The 27,223-nt window shown below is 43.0% G+C and overlaps 1 protein-coding gene across 7 annotated transcripts in view; it reads left to right on the top strand.

Moving 5' to 3' along the window:
• Window positions 1–27,223, top strand: part of LOC122548841 (adrenocorticotropic hormone receptor-like) — a 99,800-nt gene that overhangs the window by 51,480 nt on the left and 21,097 nt on the right. For 3 of the 7 annotated variants that reach the window (XM_043687684.2, XM_087986716.1, XM_087986717.1), the window contains exon 2: window positions 22,245–22,314. The exons of 1 other annotated variant lie outside the window; for it this stretch is intronic. The gene's annotated coding sequence lies outside the window, so the exon portion shown is untranslated. Of the gene's footprint in view, window positions 1–15,422; window positions 15,589–22,244; window positions 22,315–27,223 lie in introns of all 7 variants that reach the window. 3 more of the 7 variants (XM_087986714.1, XM_087986715.1, XM_043687687.2) reach the window with 2 other exon arrangements.

Genomic DNA, 27,223 nt, shown 5'->3' with positions numbered 1-27,223 from the left:
ATATCCCTCCAAACCTTTCCTATTCATATACCCATCCAAATGCCTCTTAAATGTTGCTTTTGTACCAGCCTCTACCACATCCTCTGGCAGCTCATTCCATACATGTACCACCCTCTGCATGGAAAAGTTGCCCCTTAGGTCTCTTTTATATCTTTCCCCTCTCACCCTAAACCTATGTCCTCTAGTTCTGGACTCCCTGACCCCACGAAAAGACTTTGTCTATTTATCCTATCCATGCCCCTCATAATTTTGTAAACCTCTATAAGGTCACCCCTCAGCCTCCGACGCTCCAGGGAAAACAGGCTGGGATTTTTTTCACTGGAGCGTAGGAAGTTGAGGGTGACCTTATAGAGATTTGTACATTCATGTGGGGCATAGATAAGATGAATGAGGTAAAAACAATGACTGCAGATGCTGGAAACCAGATTCTGGATGAGTGGAATTCCTGATGAAGGGCTTTTGCACGAAACGTCGATTTTACTGCTCCTCGGATGCTGCCTGTACTGCTGTCTCTTCCAGCACCACTAATCCAGAATAGATAAGATGAATGGTAAGGGGTCTTTTCCATAGCGTGGGGGGGATTTCAAGATGAGAGAGCATATTTTTTAAGGTGAGAGGAGTAAGATTTTAAAAAGGCATGAGCAGCAACATTTTCACAGAGTGTGGTTCGTGTGTGTGACGTGGTCGATCCAACATTTAAAAAGTATTTGGATAAGTACATGAATAAGAAATGATTTGGAGATGCCTGTGTTGGACTGGGGTGTACAAAGTTAAAAATCACACAACACCAGGTTATAGTCCAACAGGTTTAATTGGAAGCACACTAGCTTTCGGAGCGATGCTCCTTCATCAGGTGGCAGTGGAGGAGCGTCGCTCCGAAAGCTAGTGTGCTTCCAATTAAACCTGTTGGACTATAACCTGGTGTTGTGTGATTTTTAACAATGAATAAGAAATGTTTGGAGGGATGCGGGCCAAGCACCTGCAGATGGGACTAGTTTAGCTTGGGATTATGGTCGGCATCGACTGAAGGATCTGTTTCCGTGCTGTATGACTCTATGATTATTTGGCTAGATGTGGCATTTGCGGCAAGGCAAATGACAATTTTTTTGTGCACATTGACACTCATTCTAAACGTACTGAAGTGAAACATATGGAACAAAATATCAGTGCTGAAAGGACAACAGACAAGTTCCAACTGATTTTTGTCAAAGGTGGATTACCAGGTCTCACATAACGGCCCTCATTTGGTACTGATGACTTCCAGAATCTCACAAAGTGAAACGGAACCATGCATACCCTCCCTCTTCCAAATTAACTGGCATTAACTATAACAGCAGGAAGATCCATGAGAACAGTCAAGGAAGCACTCAAGAGCCAAGTGCAAAATGGATATTCAAGTTTCAGCATGAAATGGAGATTAGCTAATTGTCTGCTGAAGTACATAACAACTCCACACTGCACTATAGGGTATTCACCCACTGAGTTCTTAATGATGGGAAGATTGCTACATTTTTCGGTTTAATTTGACCAAATATAATTCTTAAAGTTGAACAATAACCGGTTAGTCAGAAATGTCTCTAAAAAATGAAGAAAAGAGAATCGCAGTGAGCATTGTTTCTGTAGAAAAGAACATGTTTGTGTTCTGAGCCTCCGTCATATGTCACAGTCAGGATGTGATGAATGTCCTACAGGTTCATGTTGCTAAAAGATAGTTAACTGAGATTGGTGAGAGAGTGAGAAATTATCCCAACAAGGAATAGTTTGAGTATTATCCACTTGAGACTGAGTTTAAGGCTGAGTGTGAATCAGTTCAGAATTCAGAGTCTGAAGTTAAAAGGATGATTCGACAGAGTCCAGGCACATACTTTTCTCATCTGATTTCACCTGTCATATCTTCAAAGTTCAAACATATTTGTATGGAATGAGCTGCCAGAGGATGTGGTGGAGGCTGGTACAATTGCAACATTTAAGAGGCATTTGGATGGGTATATGAATAGGAAGGGTTTGGAGGGATATGGGCCGGGTGCTGGCAGGTGGGACTAGATTGGATTGGGATATCTGGTCGGCATGGACGGGTTGGACTGAAGGGTCTGCTTCCATGCTGTACATCTATATGACTCTATGACTTATTCTCCCTATAGACACACAGTTCTCACCTAACTATTCTTCCACATCTGGAAGTGTTATCACAGAGACCTTTGTTTCACAATCGAAACATCCCATTGAGAATGTGTACAGGGTATAAGCAATTTTGAGTTTTGCAAAACAAAAGTCATGGAGTCATAGAGATGTACAGCACAGAAACTGACCCTTCGGTCCAACCTGTCCATGCCGACCAGATATCCCAACCCAATCTAGTCCCACCTGCAGCACCCGGCCCATGTCTCTGCAAACTCTTCCTATTCATATACCCATCCAAATGCCTCTTAAATGTTGCAATTGTATTAGCCACCACCACTTCCTCTGGTAGCTCATTCCATACACGTACTGCCCTCTGCGCGAAAAAGTTGCCCCTTAAGTCTCTTTTATATCTTTCCCCTCTCACCCTAAACCTATACCCTCTATTTTTGGATACCCCCACCCCAGGGAAAAGACTTTGTCTATTTATTCTATCCAGGCCCCTCATAATTTTGTAAACCTCTAAGAGGTCACCCCTCAGGCTCCAACGCTCCAGGAAAAACAGCCCAGCCTGTTCAACCTCTCCCCATAGTTCAAATCCTAGGTTCAGCTGAGTGTGACTCAGATCAGAAACGAACTTGCAGTTAACAATGGGGTGCTGGAGGCAAGAGTGATGGGTTAACAAGGTGAAAAAACATTCATTATATAGAGCTAGTTAACATTCAGTATGTAAGATCAGTTTAACACAAAGGTAAAAAATATTCATTATCTGAAGCCAGTTAAGTTTAAGAACATTCATTGTGTAACAGCAGATGGCTTAATCTTTACTACTGACACTCGCTGATTGTAATGGTCACCCAATCAATATGTATGTTGCCTTATCTGGATGCTCCTCCCTGTAAAATGACTATATAATTCATTAAGAAACTGCTATTCTAGAGAAGACCGAAAACCCGTGTCTCTGTGCACTCTGTTCTCTCCCCCGGCAGGGCCAGGAATGAAGGTGGTAAAATTACACTGAGTGTTTTGCTGCGACTGAAGGGGGAAACGTGATGCCACCTACCATCCGCCACCACTAAATCACCCATGTTTCCAATTAATGAAATTACATAAAATTCCCAGCAATGTCAATGCTGACCACCAAAGGTGAGGGCAAGGTAGGGAGGGGACTAAATCAATGCTCACCCAAAGATCTCTTAATTAGCATGTAAACATCAGCAGTGCCCTTTATAGGTGGTGTATAAAAATTAATCAATGGTAAAATATGGGTTGTTCACTGGTGGTGTTATTAGATGAAAAATACAATGGGTGATTTGTTGATTTTTAAAAAAATTTTAGTTGTGTACAAGAGGACTTCTTGATATAAAGCATGCAAAGGGGTGGCACAGTGGCTCACAGCACCAGGGTCCCAGGTTCGATTCCAGCCTCAGGTGACTGGCTGCGTGGAGTTTGCACATTCTCCCTGTGTCTGCGTGGGTTTCCTCTGGTTTCCTCCCAAAGACGTGCAGGTCAGGTGAATCGGCCATGCTAAATTGCCCATAGTATTAGGTGCATTAGTCAGAGGGGAAATGGGTCTGGGTAGGTTACTCTTCGGAAGGTCGGTGTGGACTGGTCGGGCCTGTTTCCACACTGTAGGGAATCTAATCTAAGAAAGCAAATGCTCCCTTTTCTTAGTTTGGTCTTAAGCATTCATGCCAGATGTTACAAGATGACAACATGTAGTATCCACTTTAGAAAAATAAACCGAATCTTCCATGAGTCCTGAACTGAGATGAAATAGGCCAAAACTTGACTATATAGCTGTGGGAACATCACAGAGACTCCATAAACTAATTGTTAGACTTGATTTATTGATATTGTTCATAAAAGAAAAAGTCAGTTATTATTTTGCCAAGTTTCTCAAAGATATATTTGTTTATGAAGTTGTGCAAATGTAATTGGAAATAATTTATTTTAAAAATCTGCCTTTTTTAAAAGCAGACGCAGAGTAATGTATTTATGAGCATGCCCGGTTTGAGATAGTGCCATGAAACATGTGACCTGACCATTTTGATAGCTGTCATAAGAACATAAGAACTGGGAACAGGAGTAGGCCGCTTGGCCTCTTGAGCCTTTTCTGCCATTCAATAAGATCATAGCTGATCTTTTCATGGACTCAGCGCCACTTATCTTAATTCCTTTATTGTTCAAAAAACATCTATCTTAGCTTTAAAAACGTTTACTGAAGTAACGTCAACTACTTCACTGGGCAAGGAATTCCAGAGATTCACAACTCTCTGGGTGAAGAAGTCCCTTCTTAATTCAGTCCTAAATCTGCTCCCCCTAATCTTGAGACTATGCCCTCCTTTCCGAGTTTCACCTGCCAGTGGAAATATCCTCTCTACTTCTATCTTATCTATTCCCTACACAATGTTATATGTTTCTATAAGATCCCCCCATCAATTTTCTGAATTCCAATTAATATAATGCCAAACTACTCATAAGCCAACCCCCTCAACTCTGGAATCAACCTAGTGAACCTCCTCTGCATCCCCTCTACTGCCAGTACATCCTTTCTCAAGTAAGGAGACCAAAACTGTACATAGTACTCCAGCACTCTATACAGCTGCAACATAACCTCTCTGCTTTTAAACTCCAGCCCTTTAACAATAAAGGACAAAATTCCATTTGCCTTCCTAATTACTTGTTGTACCTGCAGACCAACCTTCTGTGATTCATGGACAAGGGCATCCAGGTCCCTCTGCATAGCAGCATGCTGCAACCTTTTACCATTCAAGTAGTAATCCTTTTTATTGTTACTCCTACCAAAATGGGTGACTTCACATTTATTAGCGTTGCATTCCATCTGCCAGACCTTTGCCCACTCACTTAAAGTATCTATGTTCCTCTGCAAAGTTTCACAGTCCTCTGCAGACTTTGCTCTACCACTCATCTTAGTGTCATCTTTGACACACTACACATGGTCTCCAACTCCAAATCATCTATATAAATTGTGAATAATTGAGGTCACAACATTGATCCCTGAGGCACACCACTAGTTACTGATTGCCAACCAGAATAGCACTCATTTATCCCTACTCTTTGCTTCCTATTAGTCAACCAATCCTCTGTCCATGCTAATACTTTACAGGTAACACCATGCACCTTTATCCTATGCAGCAGCCTCTTGTACAGCACCTTGTCGAAGGTATCTCTCCTTATAAGGGCATCAGTATGCATTGAGCATGCTCAGAATGTATGAATCCAATCACATTGCTTCCAGTTTTCAAATAATGTTAGATGTTTTCTCTACAGCACTAGATCACGTAGGTGCTGTAGATCCCAACCAGGAAAGGGTGGGAGAAGCAAATGACAAGGAAGTTCACAATGAGCAACAGGACACTAGGAAGCTCCAAGGATCGGAGGAACCTTGGTTTATAAGTCCACCAGTCCCTTAATATAGAAGGCAGGTAGATAAAGTGGCTAAGAAGACAAATGAGATACTTGCGTTTAAAAGCTGAGGCATAGAGTTTAAGAGCAGGGAGGTTATATTGGAACCGTATAAAATGTTGGTTTGGCCACAGTTTAGACTGTTGTTCAGGAATCTACAATATAGGAGAGATGTGATTGTATAGCGAGGGCATAGAGGAGATTTACCAGGATGTTGCCTGGGCTGGAGACTTTCAATTTTGAGCAGAGATTGAACAGATTAGATTTCTGTCTCAGGCTTGCTGCAGTGCTCCAGTGAAACTCGGGACGGCTGGAAATACAAACATCGCATGTTCCACTTGGAGATCCTGCAGCCTTCAGGAGTCAATATTAAGTTCAAATAGGTTTAGGGCCTGAAACCTTCTTTTATATCCTTGACCCACCCCCACATCCCAGGCTTTGTCATCATATGGACTGCTTTAGGACAGCCAAATCATTTTCAACCACTTATGGTCCCAATTATCAGCTTTTCTCCTTCCCTGGTTTACAATTATCTATCCCTTTCTCTCCTTCTGGGCTCCACCTTCACCTATCATTTAACTCCTTTAGCCCCTCTCCAAACCCATTGAGCACACGGACCATCTTTTCTCAGCTATTACTTATCCTGGCAAAGGGTTACTGGATCTGAAACGTTTACAGTGCTTTGTCTCCATAGTTGCCTGTGGAGTTTCTGCAGCAATTTCTGTTTTTGTTTCTTATTTACAACGTCCGCAGTTTGAGAATGGATAGTCTGGAGTTGTTTCCCTTGGAGCAGAGAAGACTGATGGGGTAATGATTGAGATGTATAAAATTATGAGGGACGTGGGCAGAGTAGATAAGAAGGAATTATATCCTTTGCTGGAGGAATCAATGACCAGGAATCAATCAATCACCAGTTTGAAGTTAAGGAGCAAATGGCTTAAAGGGTGCCGCGATTCTGGAACTCATTGCCTGGAGGAGATATAGAGATATGGGCCAAATAGAGTCATACAGCACGGAAACAGATCCTTTGGTCCAACTCATCCATGTTGACCAAATTTTTCAAACTTGGCCCAGATCACTCTAACCTTTCCTATTCATGTACCTGTCCAAATGTCTTTTAAATGTTGTAACTGTTCATGCATCTACCACTTCCTCTGGCAGTTCATTCCTCACACGAACCACTCTCTGTGTGAAAAGGTTGCTCCTCAGGTTCATATTGAATCTGTCTCCTCTCACCTTAAAGGTATGCCCTCAAATTTTGGACTCCTCCACCCCAGGGGAAAGACCTTTGTTATTCACCTTATCTATGCCTTTCACAATTCTATAAACCGCAGTAAGGTCACTCCTCAACCTCCCCTGCTTCAGTTTAAAACAAGTTCCAACCTATTCAGCTTCAGCTGGATAACTCAATGCCTCCAGTCCACCATGCCCATATAGCATCAGCATCATGGGTGGTACAGAGGTCACTATGCAGTCAATGGGTCAGACAGAGGCTGACAACGTTGAAGTCACCGATTGTTTGCAAACAATGGAGTGTGAAGTAGACTGAGGCTGGCAGCCTCCAAGTAAGACCAAAGCAAGTTTGGAGCCTAAGATGCATCTTGTGCAAATGCATGCAATATATGTGGGTCCCTGTGTGCAAACTGACGTCGTAGGTGCATGCAAATCTAAGGTGGCCATCAGCTCCATAGTAAAGTGCTGAAGGGGTCAACGTGATTAGATTAGATTACATTATAATGTGGAAACAGGGCCTTCGGCCCAACAAGTCCACACCGACCCGCCGAAGCGCAACCCACCCAAACCCCTACATTTACCCCTTACCTCACACTACGGGAAATTTAGCATGGCCAATTCACCTAACCTGCACATCTTTGGACTGTGGGATGAAACCGGAGCACCCGGAGGAAACCCACGCAGACACGGGGAGAACGTGCAAACTCCACACAGTCAGTCGCCTGAGGTGGGAATTGAACCCAGGTCTCTGGCGCTGTGAGGCAACAGTGCTAACCACTGTGCCACCGTGCCGCCTTGATGTGACAGCTGATCCAAGTGTAGGCCTACCTTGTATCCTTAGGCAGTGAGCCCTGGTTCTGGACTTCATGGTAATTGGGAACATCCTTCCTGACAAAAGGAGAAATGTCTTCAGCCAGAGAGTGGTGACCCTGTGGAAGTCTCTTCCACAGAAAGTGCTGAGACAAAACATTGAATGTTTCCGAGAAGCAGTTACATATAGATCTTGGGGCTAATGGATCAACAGGTTTGGAGAGAAATTGTGAACAGGGTACAGAGGTGGATGATCAGCTATGATTACTGAATGGTGGAGCAGGCTCAAAGGGCTGAATGACCCACACTTGCTGTCTATTTTCTATGTTTTTTTGACCTTCATAAATGTCAGAGCAAACGCAAAGATGCAAAGAGCATTCTGCTGCTCCTGTTTCCAAGGCTCCTCTGAGAAGGAGTAGCACAACAGCGGTCTCTTAGCAACCAGTGAACAAGATGCTTATGTTATGCTGTTACCTTCAGAAGGTAAAGAGAATAATGAAACCCTGAGCTAATAAAACAAACTGAATGCATATTTCACGTGGCATTTCAAAGCTGTAAATAATAGCAATTATGTAGACTGTTAATTTTAAATATGACATTTTAAACAATACGAAATGAATACAATGTCATGGTGCGCAGACAAATATTTACTTGAACTCTGCAGTATGTTGATGAGAGGGTTTTCAAACTTTGCTGTTACCAAATCTGTTAGCACAGGGAAAGGATTCAGCTTTCCACTCACGTTCTTCCTTAATTATTATCTAGGGCTTTCTGCTTGTGAATATGGATAACTGACGGTGAGTGAAAAAGGTGTCAACATTTCTCTCTGAACTCAAATGAATATTCAGCCTCTTGTCCAAGGTTCCTGTTTTTACACCTGGATTACTGTTGAATGAGAACAGCTATTTGTTCTGGGATTTCGGAGGCTGAGGTTTATAAAATCATGAGGGGTATGGATAGGTTGAATGACCAAGGTGTTTTCCCCAGGTTACGGAAGTACAAAACTAGAGGGCACAGGCTTAAGGTGAGAGGGAAGGATTTAAAAGGGACCTAAAGGGCAACTTTTTCACATATGGAATATGTGTATGTATGGAATGAGCTGCCAGAAGAAGTGATAGAGACAAATAAAACTGCAGGTGCTGGAATGCTGGAAGAACACAGCAAGCCAGGCAGCCTCAGGAGGTGAAGAAGTCAATGTTTTGTGTGTAACCCTTCTTGAAGAAGTGGTGGAGGCTGGTACAATTGCAACATTTAAAAGACATCTGGATGGGTATATGAATTGGAAGGGTTTGGAGGGATATGGGCAAAGTGCTGGCAAATGGGACAAGATTTCGGTGTGGGCGAATTGGATCAAAGGGTCTTTCTCTGTGCTGTATGTCTCTATGAGTTGATGACCTTATAATTTCTGTATAAATTACAATTTCCCCTATTTTAACCTAAACAACACCTTTTTTTTTAATCCTTTCCTAGGATCTAGGCATTGCTGGTAAGGTCCTGAGGAGTGTTGCTGAACAAAGAGACCTTGGAGTGCAGGTTCATAGCTCCTTGAAAGTGGAGTCGTAGGTAGATAGGATAGTGCAGAAGGTGTTTGGTATGCTTTCCTTTATTGGTCAGAGTACTGGGTACAGGAGTTGGGAGGTCATGTTGCGGCTGTACAGGACATTGCTTAGGCCACTTTTGGAATATTGCATGCAATTCTGGTCTCCTTTCTATCGGAAAGGTGTTGTGAAACTTAAAAGGGTTCAGAAAAGATTTACAAGGATGTTGCCAGAGTTGGAGGATTTCAACTACAGGAAGAGATTGAATAGGCTGGGGCACCCACACCAATCAACCACACCGCCCTGTGGCCCAACATTTCAACGCCCCTTCCCACTCAGCCAAGGACATGGAGGTCCTGGGCCTCCTTCACCGCCACTCCCTCACCACCAGACGCCTGGAGGAAGAACGCCTCATCCTCCGCCTCGGAACACTTCAACCCCGGGGCATCAATGTGGACTTCAACAGCTTCCTCATTTCCCCTTCCCCAACCTCACCCCAGTTCCAAACTTCCAGCTCAGCACCGACCCCATGACCTGTCCTACCTGCCTATCTTCCTTTCCACCTATCCACTCCACCCTCCTCTCTGACCTATCACGTTCATCCCCACCCCCACTCACCTATTGTACTCTATGCTACTTTCTCCCCACCCCCACCCTCCTCTCATTTATCTCTCCACCCTTCGGGCACTCTGCCTGTATTCCTGATGAAGGGCTTTTCCCCGAAACGTCAATTTTCCTGCTCCTCGGATGCTGCCTGAACTGCTGTGCTTTTCCAGCACCACTCTATCCAGAAAGTATTTTCCCTGGGATGGGGGAGTCCAGAACTAGAGGGCATAGGTTTAGGGTGAGAGGGGAAAGATATAAAAGAGACATAAGGGGCAACCTTTTCACACAGAGGGTGGTACATGTATGGAATGAGCTGCCAGAGGAAGTGGTGGAGGCTGGTACAATTACAACATTTAAAAGGCATCTGGATGGGTATATGAATAGGAAGGGTTTGGAGGGATATGGGCTGGGTGCTGGCAGGTGGGACTAGATTGGGTTGGGATATCTGGTCAACATGGACGGGTTGGACCGAAGGGTCTGTTTCCTTTCTGTACATCTGTATGACTCTATGACCCTATGATTGGCCAGTATTTGCTGCCCATCCCTACTTGCCTTGACAAAGGTGGCATTGAGCTACCTTCTTGAACTGCAGCAGTCCTTAGGGTGTAGGTGCACCCACAATACTGTTAAGCAGAACCCAGATCAGAAACAACAGGATCTTGTCTGGTCCTTTCCTTTGCCTCTGATTCAGCAGTCCCAGCCTTGGCCCAAAGAACAGGTCTGTTGAGCTCTTAAAGCCTCTATGATTGGCCCTCGATGTTAGGTAGGCAGTTCTGGGATTTTGACCCGGGGCAGTGAAAGAACAAGGATAATTCCAAGCCAGGATGGAGTGTAGCTTGGAGGAGAGCTTGAAGATAGTAGTGCAGCCCTCGTTCTACTGAGAGGAAGAGGTCGAGGGCTTGGAAGATGCTGTCTAAGCAGCTTTGGTGAATGGCTGCAGTGCTTCATTGCCACTACTGTGCATGAAGAGAGTTAATCTTGAAAGTAGTGGACATGGTGCCAATCAAGTGGGCTGCTTTGTCCGTGCTGGTATTGAGGTGTATGAGAGTTGTTGAAACTGCACTCATCCAGGCAAGTGAAGAGTATTCCACCACACTTCAAACAAATGCCCTGGAGGTAGTGGATAGGCTTTGGGAAAGCAGAAGGTGAGCTCTGAGCTCTGACCTGCTGACATTACCGTAGTATTTATGCAGCCAGTCCAGTTCAGTTTCTAGCTGAAAATGTGTTGCTGGAAAAGCGCAGCAGGTCAGGCAGCATCCAAGGAACAGGAGAATCGACGTTTCGGGCATAAGCCCTTCTTCAGGAATGAGGAAAGTGTGTCCAGCAGGCTAAGATAAAAGGTAGGGAGGAGGGACTTGGGGGAGGGCGTTGGAATTACGATAGGTGGAGGGAGATCAAGGTGAGGGTGATAGGCCGGAGTGGGGTGGGGGCGGAGAGGTCAGGAAGAAGATTGCAGGTTAGGAAGGCGGTGCTGAGTTTGAGGGATTTGACTGAGACAAGGTGGGGGGAGGGGAAATGAGGAAACTGGAGAAATCTGAGTTCATCCAGTTCAGTTTCTAGTCAATAATAATGATAGTGGCAATGATAATGCCATTGAATATCGAAGGCGGACAAGCAGGAGGCTGGAAGAACACAGCAAGCCAGGCAGCATCGGGAGGTAGAGAGGTCAACATTTCGGGTATAACCCTTCTTTGGAGCAATCATTAGATTCTCTCTTGTTGGCAATGGCTGTTGCATTTGTTTGACAGGCCCAAGCCAGGTCTTGTTTCATCTGGACATGAACTGCTTCAGTATCTTGAGGAGTCGTGAATGGGGCTGAATATTCTGCATTCACCCGAAAACATTCCCTTATGATGGAAGGAAGGTTATTGATGAAGTAGCTGAAGTTGGTTGGGCTAGGACTATACTGAGGATCTGAGGGATCTTGTGGTAGTGCCCCTACTTTTGGACAGAAGGCCTGGATTCAAATCCCACCTACTCCAGAGCTATGTAGTAGTAACTCTGAACTGACTGATCAGAAAATATTTATCCTGAAGCGATGGTGCATAAATGTGTATGGACTCTGTCTGAATAGAAGTGGGGGTGGAGGAGGCTTAAATTGAAAGCAGGTCTTTTACCTTTTCATACAATCCTTGTTGTTCGACACTTTTATATGCATCAAATTATGAGTCATACAGCACAGCAGGTGACCATTGAGCTGGTGCTGACATATTTTGGAGTGAAATTATCTTCTCACATTGTCATTGTCATGCAGCATTGTGTGTATGAGTCTGTTTATGTGAGAATCAAAATAACAACCACCACACCTCATGTACAATCCAATTTTGGCTAATTCTACCCAATGATGCTAGATTTGAATGGAGTGCTGGAGTGTGCAGAGAAGCAGATGTAAGAATTAGTAAATATTCAGAAAGCAGCAGGTCAGCCAATAATCAACTACTAACATTCTTGGTAATTGATTATGAACATTTAGAGATGTTTACTTAAGTACCAATTAAAAGCTTCAGTCAAGTACTCAGCTGTAACCAGGCAAAAACAGTCAGTCTGCAAAAGGAGATTTTCAGGTTGGTGTTGGGTTTCTGAATATAAAATCATAACATTTGTTCCAGTTTACTTTCATTGATAGACAGTCAGAGAGTCATTACGGGATAGAAGGAGGTCATTCAACTCATGGAGTCAACTTGCTGTAGAGCAATCTGCTCAGTCCCATTGCCCCACTCCATTCCTACACCTCCATCCCATTTCCACCAAATTTTGTTTTGATATAATTTCTTGTCTCCACTTCCACTACCCTGATAGGCAGAGAATTGTGGGTCATTACCACTAGATTCTTCTTCATCACCCTGTATCTCCCTGCCTAAAACCTTAAATCTATGTCCCCTCATCCCTGTATCTTTAGTTAATAGGACCAACATTTCTTTAACCTTTTTACCTAAACCTGTCATAACCAGGAAGGCCTCGGTCAGATCTCCTTTGCGCAAAGGGAAACAATCCCAACTTCTCCAGCCTTACCTTGTAGTTAAAATCCCTCACAACTGGAACAGTTCTTGAAAATCTCCTCTGAACTTCTCAGTGATCACTTTCTAACATCCTTTCTGTTGTTGTGACTCAATCAGGGGAGTACAGGTTCAATAGAACTTACCCACTACTAGTAAGTAGAGAAAAGAGTTTTCTTTTAGATAAAAGTTCTGTCTGTCAGCAACTTAAGATCTGCTTTTGAGAATGACCTTGAACTCTCTGAAGCCAAGTCACAAAAACTGAAATCTATAATATCAGATTTTCAGGACACAATGACTCAAGCTGTTTATAATTTATAAGAACATCTTAGATGACTTGTTTATATATTGTCACATATATCTAGAAAGATACATTAAAAATGTTTTGTCACGACAATGTGATGCAATTTTGAATGGCTGGGGAATTGAGATATGATAGCTACGTGTGCAGATGATACAAAGAGAGGTGGAAAAATAGGCTGTGAAGATGATGTAGCAAGGCTGCTGGTGGAATGTGGACAGGTAAACAGTATGGGAAAAAGACTGGCAGGTGGAGCACATTGTGGGAAAGTGTGATGGCATTCATTTGGCAGAAAGGATAAAATATGCAGAGTATTATTTAAATAGGAAACAACCGTCGGATTCCAGAGTGCAGAAGGCTTTAGGTGTTCTAGTGTATGAGTCCCAAAAAGTTAATATGGTGGTACCACAAGTGATTAAGAAGGCATATGAAATGCTATCTTTTATTAACATGAATATTAAAAGTAAGAATAGGACCAAATTACTGCAGATACTGGATCCTGTACTGAAAGCAACAAGTATTGGAGATCACAGCGGGTCAGGCAGGATCTGTGGAGAGAGAGTAAGCTAACATTTGGAGTTCAGATGACCCTTCATCACAGTCCCTCCCACCCCAACCCACCCCCCAATCCATTAACTAACCTCTCTGCCAGGGGGAGACTAGTCTCCTCTATGCACTCCATTCAAGCCCCTCACTATTTTTTATCTGCATTAAGTCACTCCTTCTCAGCCTCCATTGTTCTAAGGAAAACAACTTATCCTGATCTTATCCTGATAGCAGTATCTTTACCCGGCAACATTCTTGTCAATGTCCTCTGAACAGCCTCTAGTTTATCGAGAGGACAGGAGCAGAGGCCAAAACAGTCAGATGGGGATTAAATCGGAAAAGCTGAAGTACAATGGGGCTTCAGGTGAGAGATGACAGCATTATCAAGTGGAATGTGTATACCCATTCAGCACAGGCATACGGATAGGTAGAAACAACATGAAGATAAAGGACTAGCTGCTAAATCTGCATCAGCATGTACGCCCACTGCACAGTGACATTTTTAATTTCCATTACCAACCCTCATCTCTGACTTAGGCTGTCTATTAGTGAAGCATTATACAAAGCACTGAGTGGCAATCTAGCCCTTATCTCAAAGTGGGTTGAAACAATGCTGACTCACTTCACTCAAGGTCTTTATAACCAGCAAGGATTCTGCAATCAAAGCTGAACTCAAACTCAGAAGTGAGGAGAGCACTCATTATTCCAATTCCCAGTCATATGGTGGATCATTCAGTAACACTCTTGTCTCGGCTCACCCCACAAATAAAATCGCAGCTGACACTTTATTGCAAGCTTTCAGATGAGATGCTGATCTGAACTAGAAGGATCACAGAGCACTATTTCAGGGAAGGACAGTCAGGGCACAGTTCATCCCAGGCCTGTCCTGATTAATATTTGTCAAGGGGAGAAGTTTACAAGAATTGCTGGACTAGTCCAAAAATTTCCACCAACTGTGCTCTTGGTGCATATGTGTTTACAGCTTGTGCGACTGTTGCTGAGACACTAGAAAAGGTCCAAAACATTACAAAAGATTTCCACTGGCTATAGTATGGATTGGGGAATTCAAAGCCAGGGGCCACCTTTTTAAAGTAAGAGGGATGTCATGCAGATCTGAGATCAAGGCAACTTACTTTGCACAGAGGTTTATAAATCTTTGGAATTCTTGATCACAGAGGACAACAAAAAAATGCTGGAGAAACTCAGCAGATCTGGCAGCATCTGTGGAGAGAAAGCAGAGTTAACATTTTGGATAGTGACCCATCCTCAGTTGCCCATTTGAGTGTGGAACTTATTGGGTACTCAGATGTCCACTGGAATATTGGAGCTTTATTCTCCAGAATGGTCTGTAGCAGATACTCCAGCGGTAGTACTACAATCCCAATTTTATCTAACTTTATAAAAAATGTTCCGCAAACTCCAGTTCTATCATTGTCAATAAAAAATAGGGTGCATTGGTTTATAACCAGTGAATGGAAGTGTTGATAAAAGTAAAAAGGGACAGCATTTTCTGACAGCCTCCTAACCTTTCTTCTACATTAACTGCAGAAAGTCCTGGAGATTAATCTTTAATTCGTTGAGAATATCTTCTGAAGGCAATCCTTGGGTAGACCCAGAGGTCATTAGTCAAGATTTGAGTGGTGCTGGAAAAGCACACGACAAAAACAACAGCATTAATGTGTGTCACAGTGGTGACCAGTGGTTGGCAACTGGTGCCAACGCTGAAGCCAATTCACCGCAATGGCACCAAGTCAGCTTCAGTTGTATGAAACTGTCTCTTGTATTGCTGCACTGTATGGAGCCACCTTTACATCCCATTCACTACATGTCCTTCACCTCCTACAGAGGGAATGATGAAGGGCTCCTGCCTGAAATATCGATTTTCCTGCTCCTCGGATGCTGCCTGACCTGCCGTGCTTTGCCAGCACCACTCTAATCGTGACTCTGATCTCTAGCCCTCACTTTCGCCAGAGGTCATAGGTCATTAGAACGCATACTTGTCATCTACAAGGTAAGAACGGCTGGTAGTGTCATCACTTTTCTCTCTGTAGGAGGTGAAGGACATGTAGTGAATGGGATGGAGAGGCGGCTCCATACAGTGCAGTGACACCAATGACTGTGGACAGCAATCCACGAGAGGCAGTTTCACACAACTGAAGCTGACTAGGTGCCATTGTGGTAAGTTGACTTTGGCTTTGGCACCAGTTGCCAAGCCACTGGTCACCACGGTGACACAAATTAATGCTGTTGTTTTGGTCATTGGCTCGCATCTCCCAGGAACAGCAATCAACGTTTAGGGCCTTTGTGTCACATCAGCAAACATCCATGTACCTGGTGGGCATACTATTGGCCCTAGCTACCTCATCATGGAGATCTTGGTATTTGCCCATCCTCCAATCCTGTGAACATGTTTGAGGCAGTTGCCTCTATTTGATGATTACTGGCCCATATGGGAAATTTGCCTTGGAGAAGATTGATTGATTTTCTCCTTTATGTGTGATGACGAGGTAATCAAAATGATGTTGACATACTCACGGGTTGGAGCCCTTCATAATAGGTATATTGTTATAGAGCCCTTGTGTTAGAGGCCATTCAGCCCACTATGCCTGAACAGACCCACCCACCCATACCCCTATGGCTAATCCACCTAACTTGCATTCCCCTTGGTACTATGGGGCAATTTAGCATGATCAATCCACCTAACCTGCACATTTTTGGACTGTGGGAGGAAACCCACGCAGGCACAGGGAGAATGTGCAACCACACAGAGAGTTGCCTAAGGGTGGGATTGAACCCAGGTCCTTGGCACAGTGAGGTAGCAATACAAACCACTGGGCTACCGTACCCACACTGCTTACCCAAGCCCTGTTTCCAGACAAACAAGGTGACAACTATCAATTGTTGTGATCCCAGCTGAAGGCTCGACGGGTGAAGTCAATCACAGAGTGATCCCTCTCCCTACCGCTCCCTCAGCTTTGCCTTTAGCAAACTTTACACAGAAGTTAATTGTTTGGAAAATATGGATGATTTACTGGTGATTTAGTGGTGCTGGAAGAGCACAGCAGTTCAGGCAGCATCCTAGGAGCAGTAAAATCCTTGAACTGTTGCAGTCCACCTGCTGTGGGTTGTCCCACAATGCCCTTAGGGAGGGAATTCCAGGATTTTGATTCAGAGACAGTGAAGCGATATATTTCCAAGTCAGGATGGTGAGTGGCTTGGAGGGGAACTTGTAGGTGATGGTGTTCCCATGTATCTGATTTACTGGTGGTGATTAATAATAGAAATATAATACCAGAGCTGATTTGGTGGGAAAAAAACATGTTCAATTGCACGTAACAACACATCTGAGTAGAAAAAAACAGAAAATTTATACAGCTTTGCAGTTGGGTTATTACAATGGTCAGTCACTGAATACTTTCATAAGAGGCTGTCAATATGTTTTTAACACAAGGACATCAAAGTCTAATACATACAAAAGAAAAACAAAGCTACTTCATATCATACATGATCCAAATGAAACAAATATCTGAAATAAACATATAACCCTCAAAAACAACCTTACAGATACTCAAACCTCAACAATATTGAAAGTCTTGATTCAGGTGGCACTGCCATATTCTCGCATCCACTCCCTCCTCCACCAAAGCTCAGTAGCGGCAGTGTGTACTATCTACAAGATGTACTGCAGAAACTCACCAAAGATCCTCAGACAGCACCTTCTAAACCCATGGCCACTTCCGGGAAGGACAAGGGCATCAGATACATGGGAACACCACCACCTGCAAGTTCCCCTCCAAGCCACTCACCATCCCGACTTGGAAATATATCGCTTCACTGTCTCTGAATCAAAATCCTGGAATTCCCTCCCTAAGGGCATTGTGGGACAGCCCACAGCAGGTGGACTGCAACAGTTCAAGGATTTTACTGCTCCTCGGATGCTGCCTGAACTGCTGTGCTCTTCCAGCACCACTAATCCAGAATCTGGTTTCCAGCATCTGCAGTCATTGTTTTTACCTAGTTCAAGAAGGCAGCTCACCACCGCCATCTCAAGGGCAAATAGGGGCGGGCTATGGGATGCTATCCCAGTCAGTGACATCCACATCCCACAAATGAATAAAAACAATTGGTTGTTTTCTGGCAAACATCTGTAGTCCCTCAGTGCTAGCTTCTTCAGGTAATCTTTGTGAGACCACTAAACAAAGTGCAAAACTAGCTTTGTTCACTTTTTTCCTTAACATGGATTCCCTGAAGTTTCACTTCCACAGCTTTCTGTTTCTGGATATCTCACTTAGTGACCTTGAGCCAGTCATGCCTACTGTTATCCTGCCCTGACGGCTCTGGAGACTGCTAAACTGTACTACTAGGTTTACAGACTTTTCTCTCTGAATGATCTTCTTCTATCTGAAAGAAGCGTGCACATTCTCCCTTTCTAAAGGGAAACTGTTTCGTCCGTATGTCATAGGACACTTTGTTGCTAGGCAATGGCCCAATTTATTTCTTTTCTTCTGCCCTTATTTCTCTAAAGCACTAAATTGTTCACCTCCAAGGTATTTTTCTTTTTAAATATATTTTTATTAAAGAAAAAAGAAAGAGTTTTTTGAATATCACAACAAACACAAAACACAAACATCAAAGTTTAATACATACAAAAGGAAAACAAAGCCACTATGATCTGGATGAAATATCACCACAAAACAAAACAGTTCAAAACAATGCAAAGAAACCCATAAATAAATAAGTAATAACTAGTAACTAACTAAAAAATGACAGTAATAATATTAATAATAATAACAGTACAGCTCAACGAAACAAAGTAACAGCCCTCGAGCATTGAGAGTATAAATTTCTATGTATTCATGTGTTTGTAGTTCCTCCTCCCTGGACACCAGACTCATAAATAGAATCATCATGGCTTTATAAAGGCCCTTATTAGTATAGCAGACAAATCTATACCCAAGTAATCCACAAAGGGCCGCCATGTCCTATAAAAGTTCTCAGTTTTATGGTGCACCATATTTGTTAGAAAGTCCAAGGGGATGTGTTCCATGACCAGCTTACGCAAAATGTGAGGATACTGAAAAGCTTTTTTTTGTGCACATCTAATGGAAGTGGGTTAATATATAGATCCCTACAGTGTGGGGACAGGCCCTTTGGCCCAACAAGTCCACACCGACCGTCCGAAGACTATCTCACCCGGACACATTCCCCTATCCTACTACTCTATATTTACTGAGCTGAAAATGTGTTGCTGGAACAGCGCAGCAGGTCAGGCAGCATCCAGGGAACAGGAGAATCGATGTTTCGGGCATAAGCCCTTCTTCAGGAATGGGAGGAAGAGAGCTTCTTCAAGGAAGGCATCCTTGTAAGAGGATTCGCAGTAGGTTAAAATCTTCGAGGAGAAAGTGAGGGCTGCAGATGCTGGAGATCAGAGCTGAAAATGTGTTGCTGGAAAAGTGTAGCAGGTCAGGCAGCATCAAAGGAACAGGAGAATCGGCGTTTCGGGCATAAGCCCTTCTTCAGGAAACGTCGATTCTCCAGCTCCTTGGATGCTGCCTGACCTGCTGCGCTTTTCCAGCAACACATTTTCAGCTCTGATCTCCAGCATCTGCAGCCCTCACTTTCTCCTCGAGAATTTTCAGTTGCAAGGCATGGGTCCTGTTGCAAATCGAGATCCTTCTTGCATTTTCCCAGATGTCCTCCCATACACCAGAAGAGATCTCAATGTCCAGCTCGCTGTCCCACACCTTACAGAGCCATTCAGACTCATTTGAGGGACCCTCTCCCAATAGATGTAGACATTTCTGACAGAAATTGTGTTCTCAGCACTCAGCAAGTTCCCTCCGTGACTACCTGGTCAGGTCCACGCCCCCCAACAACCCACCCTCCCTTCCTGGCACCCTCCCCTGCCACCGTAGGAATTGCATAACTTCTGCCCACACCTCCTCCCTCACCTCCATCCAAGGCCCCCAAAGGAGCCTTCCACATCCATCAAAGTTTTACCTGCACATCCACCAATATCATTTATTGTATCTGTTGCTCCTGATGCGGTCTCCTCTACATTGGGGAGACTGGGCGCCTCCTAGCAGAGCGCTTTAGGGAACATCTCCGGGACACCTGCACCAATCAACCACACCGCCCCGTGGCCCAACATTTCAACTCCCCACCCACTCTGCCGAGGACATGCAGGTCCTGGGCCTTCTCCACCGCCGGTCCATCACCACCTGATGCCTGGTAGAAGAACACCTCATCTTCCGCCTCAGAACACTTCAACCCCAGGGCATCAATGTAGATTTCACCAGTTTCCTCATTTCTCCTTCCCCCACCTCACCCCAGCTCCAACCTTCCAGCTCAGCACCGTCCCCATGACCTGTCCTACCTGCCAATCTCCCTTCCCACCTATTCACTCCACCCTCCTCTCTGACCTATCACCTTCATCCCCACCCCCATTCACCTATTGTACTCTTTGCTACCTTCCCCCACCCTCCTCCCTGACCTATCGACTCCATCCCCACCCCCATTCATCTATTGTACTCTGTGCTACTTTCTCCCCACCCCCACCCCCCTCTCATTTATCTCTCCACTCTGCAGGCACCCTGCGTCTATTCCTGATGAAGGGCTTTTGCCCGAAACGTCGATTTTCTTGCTCCTCGAATGCTGCCTGACCTGCTGTGCTTTTCCAGCACCACTCTAATCTAGACTCTGGTTTCCAGCATCTGCAGTCCTTGTTTTTACCTAATTGATTTTAACTTTCTTCTCCTTGTCAAATCTATAAGAATCAGTTAGAAATGTGGTCTTTTTTTGTATGAAATTTCTAATTTGAAAGAAACGGAAGAGGTCCCCTACTGGGAAACTCGCATTTCCCAGCCAACTGGTCAAAAGACATCAGTATGTCCCCTTCGAATAAGTCACCCAGGCAAGACAAGTCCCTAGCTGCCCATAGTTTACATCCCGAGTCCATCATCCCTGGCTGAAAACCCAGTATACCAACTATGGGTGTAAAAAATGATGTTTGCAATATTGTCCTCATTCTGACTCATTGTCCTCCACGCTTTAACAGTATTAAATCTAAATCTAAATCTAAATCTAATAACTATTGAGCTATGGCAATGTTACTTTACTGTCCTCATTTTGTTCAAGAACAGCAGGCCGGTAAGGAGGCATCTTGTCTGAGATGCTTTGAAGTCCAACCAAAATGAGTGAGGGTCCCCCCGGGCCCAGTCATTCACGTAAGATCGCAACGAGCTTACTTGATAGTTTCTAATATCTGATATCCCAGTCTGTGAGGTAGCTGTAGTTTAGTCAGTTGAATAAGGGGTCACTTGCGATACCAATTAAAGGAACTGAACCAGCCGTTCAGTCTTTTAAATGTTTGCTTGGAAAAAAAGCAGAGGAAGCATTGACATCGGATACAGCAGGCGGGACTGATGTTCATTTTAATGAGGGCTATCCAACCTACCAAGAGATCGTAAACGTCTTCCATCTTCGAAGGCTTAAAGCCTCACTTAAACACATGCAAACAAATTTTCAAAAAAACATCCTTGCATTGCTCACAAAACTCAAAAATGAAACCAAGTCCCTCACCTCTTAACGCACACAATGTATAAACACAAATTAAACTTAAAGCTGTAAATGTTTCTGTTTACTTTACACCACAATTTTCAAATGATAATAATAAATTATGAGCCTGCATCATGGAATCGTCAACATATAGAAATCATCAGAAATCACTTCCAACAAGCTCAACATTTGATTGTTTTTATACTTTGAATGCAACACTTTGGGGCAGATATGGGACCCAGGTTCAATGCCACTCTTGTGCAACCACCTGTGTGGAGAGTTAGGGTGAAACACTCTTCAGAGGGTCAGTGTTGACTCAAAGGGCTAAATGGCCTGCTTCCACACTGCAGGGATTCTATGCCATAGGACTTGCAACCACTCCCAGATGAATGAAAACAATTTCCAATTATACAAATGGGATAAAATTGTTCACGTTCCATTAATATGTTTGAAGAATTGAAGATTTAAAGAAAACAGCCTCACTTTTAAAAAGACAGTTTTAAAAATCAATTATATGATTACAAATTAGATGAAACTCAGTTGTGTCACAGTATTTTCAATTTTTTTATTCCTTCCTTCCAGGCACGCTATGATTAAATATAAAGATAGACTAAAAAAACTGCCTTTGAAATGCTGGCACTTTTAATGAACTTCAAAATGAAATCACACTCAGCTAAATGATTTTAGAACAGTGAAACATAATCTAAAAATAATCTAAAAATCTAATGTAAAAATGTCTCCATCAATCTGTACTGCTCTAGACAATTTTTTAAATCTTCACTGAATTCTGACCTTTACACCTTTTCTCAAAAACCAATATTTACCATTTTCCACATGGCAGCTAATATTGAGGAAGTTATTATAAAAATAGCAAGGGCTGAGCTTGTGCAGAGAAAGCAAACATTGACAGTAGATGATCAAATTGGACATGAATACACCTGCTGAATTTACTGTAAACTTCAATAACATTAATTGAATGCAGACGCAACAGATGTTTTGTTAATAATTAAATTCTGACAGACAACAGCAGAACAACAACAGGAGATAAATTCCTAAAACAGAACAAGTGCATGATGTATTCTCATATCCATTTTCTACTGTTGTTCTCAGGTCATCAACCAGAAAAGTATTGAGGGTGAAGCTTGATGAACACACTGGGGAGAAAGGAACAGAAAGATAGGTAGGTGAAGTGAAATGAAGTGTCAGGAGGACCTTTGTGTGCAATATCAACACTGGCATAATTCAATAGGTCAAAGAGCCTGTTACTGTGCTGTTTGCTAAAATCAAAAGCAAGAAACAGCCTTGCAACTGATTCCACCAATTTGTTTGTTGGAAAATGTGCCCATGATTTCCTATGGCAGACGAGCAATATTGAAATCTATTTCCCTGCCTCCACTAAAATGACAGCTCACCAGAATTCCCAATTTTCAAACAAATACTCATCTGTTTCCAGTTTTGCGGATGTATCTTTGCTGGAACTGAAGCATAACCAGGACGGTTGGAGGAAGAACGCCTCATCTTCCGGCTAGGAACCCTCCAACCACAAGGGATGAACTCAGATTTCACCAGTTTCCTCATTTCCCCTCCCCCCAGCCTGTCTCAGTCAAATCCATCAAATTCAGCACCGCCTTCCTAACCTGCAATCTTCTTCCCGACCTCTCCGCCCCCACCCCAGTCTGACCTAACACCCTCACCTTGACCTCTTTCCACCTATCACATTTCCGACACCCCTCCCCCAAGTCCCTCCTCCCTATCTTTTATCTTAGCCTGCTGGACCAACTTTCCTCATTCCTGAAGAAGGGCTAATGCCCGAAACGTCGATTCTCCTCTTCCCTAGATGCTGCCTGACCTGCTGCGCTTTTCCAGCAACACATTTCCATCTCTGATCTCCAGCATCTGCAGACCTCACTTTCTCCTGCAGTAAGTTAGGTCCCTGCGAAAGTTCTAAGAAAGGCAGAGGTGAAGGTAACGAAAGGAAATGGTGAAAAACTAAATGCTTGCGACATCAATGCACAAAGTTACATTCTGAACACAATTTTTTACTACTCTTTGCAAAGACTTGAATTCATTTTGATTCATTCTCAGGATGTGGGCGTCACTGACAATTTATTACCCATTCTTGTTTATCTCTTCCGAAAGCATCAGTTGGGAGTCCTTCTTGAACTGCTAGCTAGCAGATTAGATTCAACTCGGAGTCTGACTTGACCCATTTTAGAATCAACTACATTGGTTGGGGACTGATTTCACATCCATTGCCTCAAGCTCATTGATTTTCAAATCAAAACCTTTTCAGACCTTTCACAAATATGTGAATTTAAAGAACACATTTGTCAATGAATTTTTATCTCACAATTATCAAGACAATTTGCAAAAAAAAACAAAGTAAAGGGTAAACAATAATTATGCAGTATGATAGTGCTGATTGATGAGGAATTAGATTCGGAAGTATAGTCGTGGAGAATACATGGGCTGATGATGACTGACAGTTAACTGTTTAAGTGTTGATTTAAAATTGTACGATTTGACAAAATGTTAACTTCGATTCTGCTAATAAAACTCCCTGAACAAACTGGAAGGCAGTCTTAAAGGGTCCATGCAATGAGATGTGCAGAGCAAACAAAAGTTAGAGAGCACATTTGTGTCCACGTATATGGTTCATACTGCTCCATGAGGCAAGTTTGATTACTTACGGGAGGCTAGTCCCATGTCCTGTGAATGCTAACAATTGCAGTTCTTCAGCCCATTGGAGAAAGTTCATGAAGATAATTTAAAACATGTTGAACTGGAGCGTTCTGTGAGCGTTCCACCATCACAAAAGCTCTCACTGTCCCTCAGAAAGCTGCATTACACTTATGTTTATTTTGTGTCCAACTTGCATTAAATTGTCCATGCGTTTTCTTTCCAGTTGTTTTAGCTCCTAAATTGTGGTGCCACCCAGTTTGATTCGGTCACTGAATCATTCTGTTGGTGAGGACCTGGTGCTGTATGTGAATTGTATGTGAACACTGTGCATTCTGCATTACAGCAAAATTTGAATTGATTTGACTCATTGTAGTCACATGTACCTAAATACAGTGAAAAGCTTTGTTTTGCGAACAGTACATGCAGATAATATGACAAACAGGGATGTACAGATCATAAAATGCTTAGATAAAGCGCGGCACACGAGATTACAGCTGCACAGGAGATGTGCAAAGCAAGATAAGCATGAGCAAGAACAGTATTATTTAAAGTTAGAGAGGTCCATTCAGCAGTCCAATAACAGCCAGGAAGAAGCAGTAGTTGAACCTGTTAGTGCATATGTTCTAGTTTCTGTATCTTCTGCCTGATGGAAGAGTAATTAAACTTAAGCAGATTTGCTGCAAAGTGCTTTGGAACATCCTATGGTCATCCAAATATGGAATAAATATAACTCGTTCTTTCAATTCCATTGTCACTAAGTAGGAATGTTGCATGCAACTTATAAGATCTTAGCCAATAGATATGTCAAGCTTTGTCAAGCATTAAATCTACTGGCTGGATTTGGCAAGTTTCCCATTTCAAGTCTCCAGTTGGTGATTTCAAATCAATGCCCATATATGTGAATTGACAAGAGAAATCCTGAACAAGATTTACAATAATACAACCTGAGCAATTTGTTTTGAGTCTAAATCCATCAGAATTATTTCAAAGCTCAGAAGGAGCCTTGTACAGCTTTGCCTGAGGAGAATAAAATGGAGCTGAAAGCAAATTAGATTTACAGGATTTGTGATGCTTGCAAACAATCATGCAGTTTCACCCATTTTAAATGGATCTTACTGGCAAAACTGACAATCCCATTCCAGGGTTAGGATTATGGCTAGAAATAACATAATACGCAGTTCTCTCTGGGCGTATTACAATTGACTTTGTCAGTTGTGAGCTAACTGGAAAACAATCTATATACCTTAAGACTAATCAATGGAAAACAAACCAGAAACCTATCAAATAAAAATAAGTTGAGTGTTAAAGACAGCTAATCACAGAGACAAAAACTGAAATTGCTGGAAAAGGTCAACAGGTCTGGTGCTCAGTGGCTCAGTAGTTAGTGCTGCTGCCTCACAGCACCAGGGACCTGGGTTAGATTCCAGCCTTGGGTGACTGTCTGTGTGGAGTTTGCACATTCTCCCTGTGTCTATGTGACTTCCATCTGGGTGCTTCAGTTTCCTCCCACTGTCCAAACCTGTGCAGGTTAGGTGGATCAGCCAGGTTCAGTTGTTCAAGGATGTGCAGGCTAAGTGGATTAGCCATGGGAAATGCAGGGTTATAGAGTGGAGAGGGTCAGTCTGGGTGGGATGCTCTTCAGAGGGTCAGTGCAGACCTGATGGGCTGCTTTCACACCTTAGGGATTCTATGAGGCCATATCTGTGAAGCAAAGACAAGAGTTAACCTTTTGGGTCAAGCGACCTTCAGTAACCACAGAGACATCATAATGCCTCTACTGCTACAACCTTGCAATAGTATTTGCTAACTAGATATCATACAGGTGCTGAATGCAAGAAGTTGTAGCCCATCAGTCACTAATTTTTGGTTGAGAGGCAAAGTCATTGTGCAGCGAGAGGTAATGACTTGGAGCTCACTACCAGGGGAGGCAATGGAAGAAGAGATATGAATGACTTCAAAAGGAAATTGGATGGTCACTTGAGAGAAGTAAGTTTGTAGAATTACAGGGAGAGAGCTGGAGAATGGGCCAATTACACTCATCTACAGAGAGCTAACATGGTTTCCATAGGCTGAATGGCCTCCTTTGGTACAGTTATGCCTCAACATCTGATTGGAAATTGTCCTAGGCCTGATAAAGTAGGGGTGAGTCTAAGATGAGATCAACCATGATTATATGAAATGGTGGAGGAGACTCGAGGGTCTGAATGACCTACTCCTGCACCTAATCCTTATGTCCTAAAGGTAATCATCTACAGGTCCAGGCTGGGGATTGATCTGGCCGTTTGCCTATATTCTGCCTTCTTGTCCATGCCCAGGTAGACATCGAGAAGGAGCATCGAGTGTCACCAATAAGTTTCCCTTTCTTCAGCTCAAGAGATGAGTAGAAAGCTTTGTGACTACAGTTTCTCTCATTATGTTCCAGTTTCTCTCATCCATAAGAAACTGAGAACAATAAGGGAAGGAAGAGGAATTCACGTGTGTGTATGTGTGTGTCAACGTGTGTCTATATCTGTGTCGGTGCAACTGTGTGTGTCTATGTCTGTGCCTGCACATACATATCTATGTGTGTCTCTGTGTTTCACCATGTGTTCGTGTACGTGTGTGTGTGCGTGTGTGTGTGTGTGTGTGTGTGTTTTAATGCTTTTTTTCATCTCACTAGGATTAAAAATTTAACAAAATTCTTATGTCTCAAAAAAATTTCTCTGCCTTATAAACTGAAAAAAATTCCACCTGAAAATGTTCCTCCTCCCTCTTTCCATGCTGAAAGGATTTCTGACTTGCACTCGATGAACAAAAGGCTCTTCCACCCAGAGATATGTGAGTAAGTGATTGAGTAGAATGTATTCGCTGTATGAGATAAGAGGATGCAACAGAAGGCTAGAAATTAGTGAATTATTTCAACAAAGAATTGCACACACTGATAGCAATCTCATCCCAAGACTCCAATAGACTTGTTAAAATGTTCTTCCTACTTTTAAAATAATGAACAGAGATGTGCCTTTAAAATGTCCTTGCCTACTATTAGCAATGATTTCCTATGAATGTACTTAGTGGATAAGATGTTAGGTAATGTACTCTGTTCTCTCCTTTCTATTGTCATAAATGATACTCATCAAATGTGACCTTTCTTACATTGGGGAATGCCTACATCTGCTTCTATGACTTAACTAGTCTTCCTTCTGTCAGTCTCTCAATGCCTTTTCTGTTGGTCTGCTATCTCTCCCTGAGACACTTGAAAAAATAACTGCAACTGAAACTCAATATTAAATTTTAGCCTCGGAACAAGCGCGTGAGCTTCCAAACTCAGTTTCCAGAGTGCATGATCCACAGAACAGTGACTTTTAATATTCTGTTTCTCTGTCGGTTGTCACTAGACAACAGCACAGCGCTTATGATCCTCCTTTTCT

The sequence above is a fragment of the Chiloscyllium plagiosum genome, unplaced genomic scaffold, assembly GCF_037043375.1.
Source record: "Chiloscyllium plagiosum isolate Xiang-an unplaced genomic scaffold, Cpla_swu_hap1 HiC_scaffold_4, whole genome shotgun sequence".
In the NCBI taxonomy this organism is placed as follows: domain Eukaryota; kingdom Metazoa; phylum Chordata; class Chondrichthyes; order Orectolobiformes; family Hemiscylliidae; genus Chiloscyllium; species Chiloscyllium plagiosum.
This window is presented reverse-complemented; position numbering and strand designations above follow the sequence as displayed.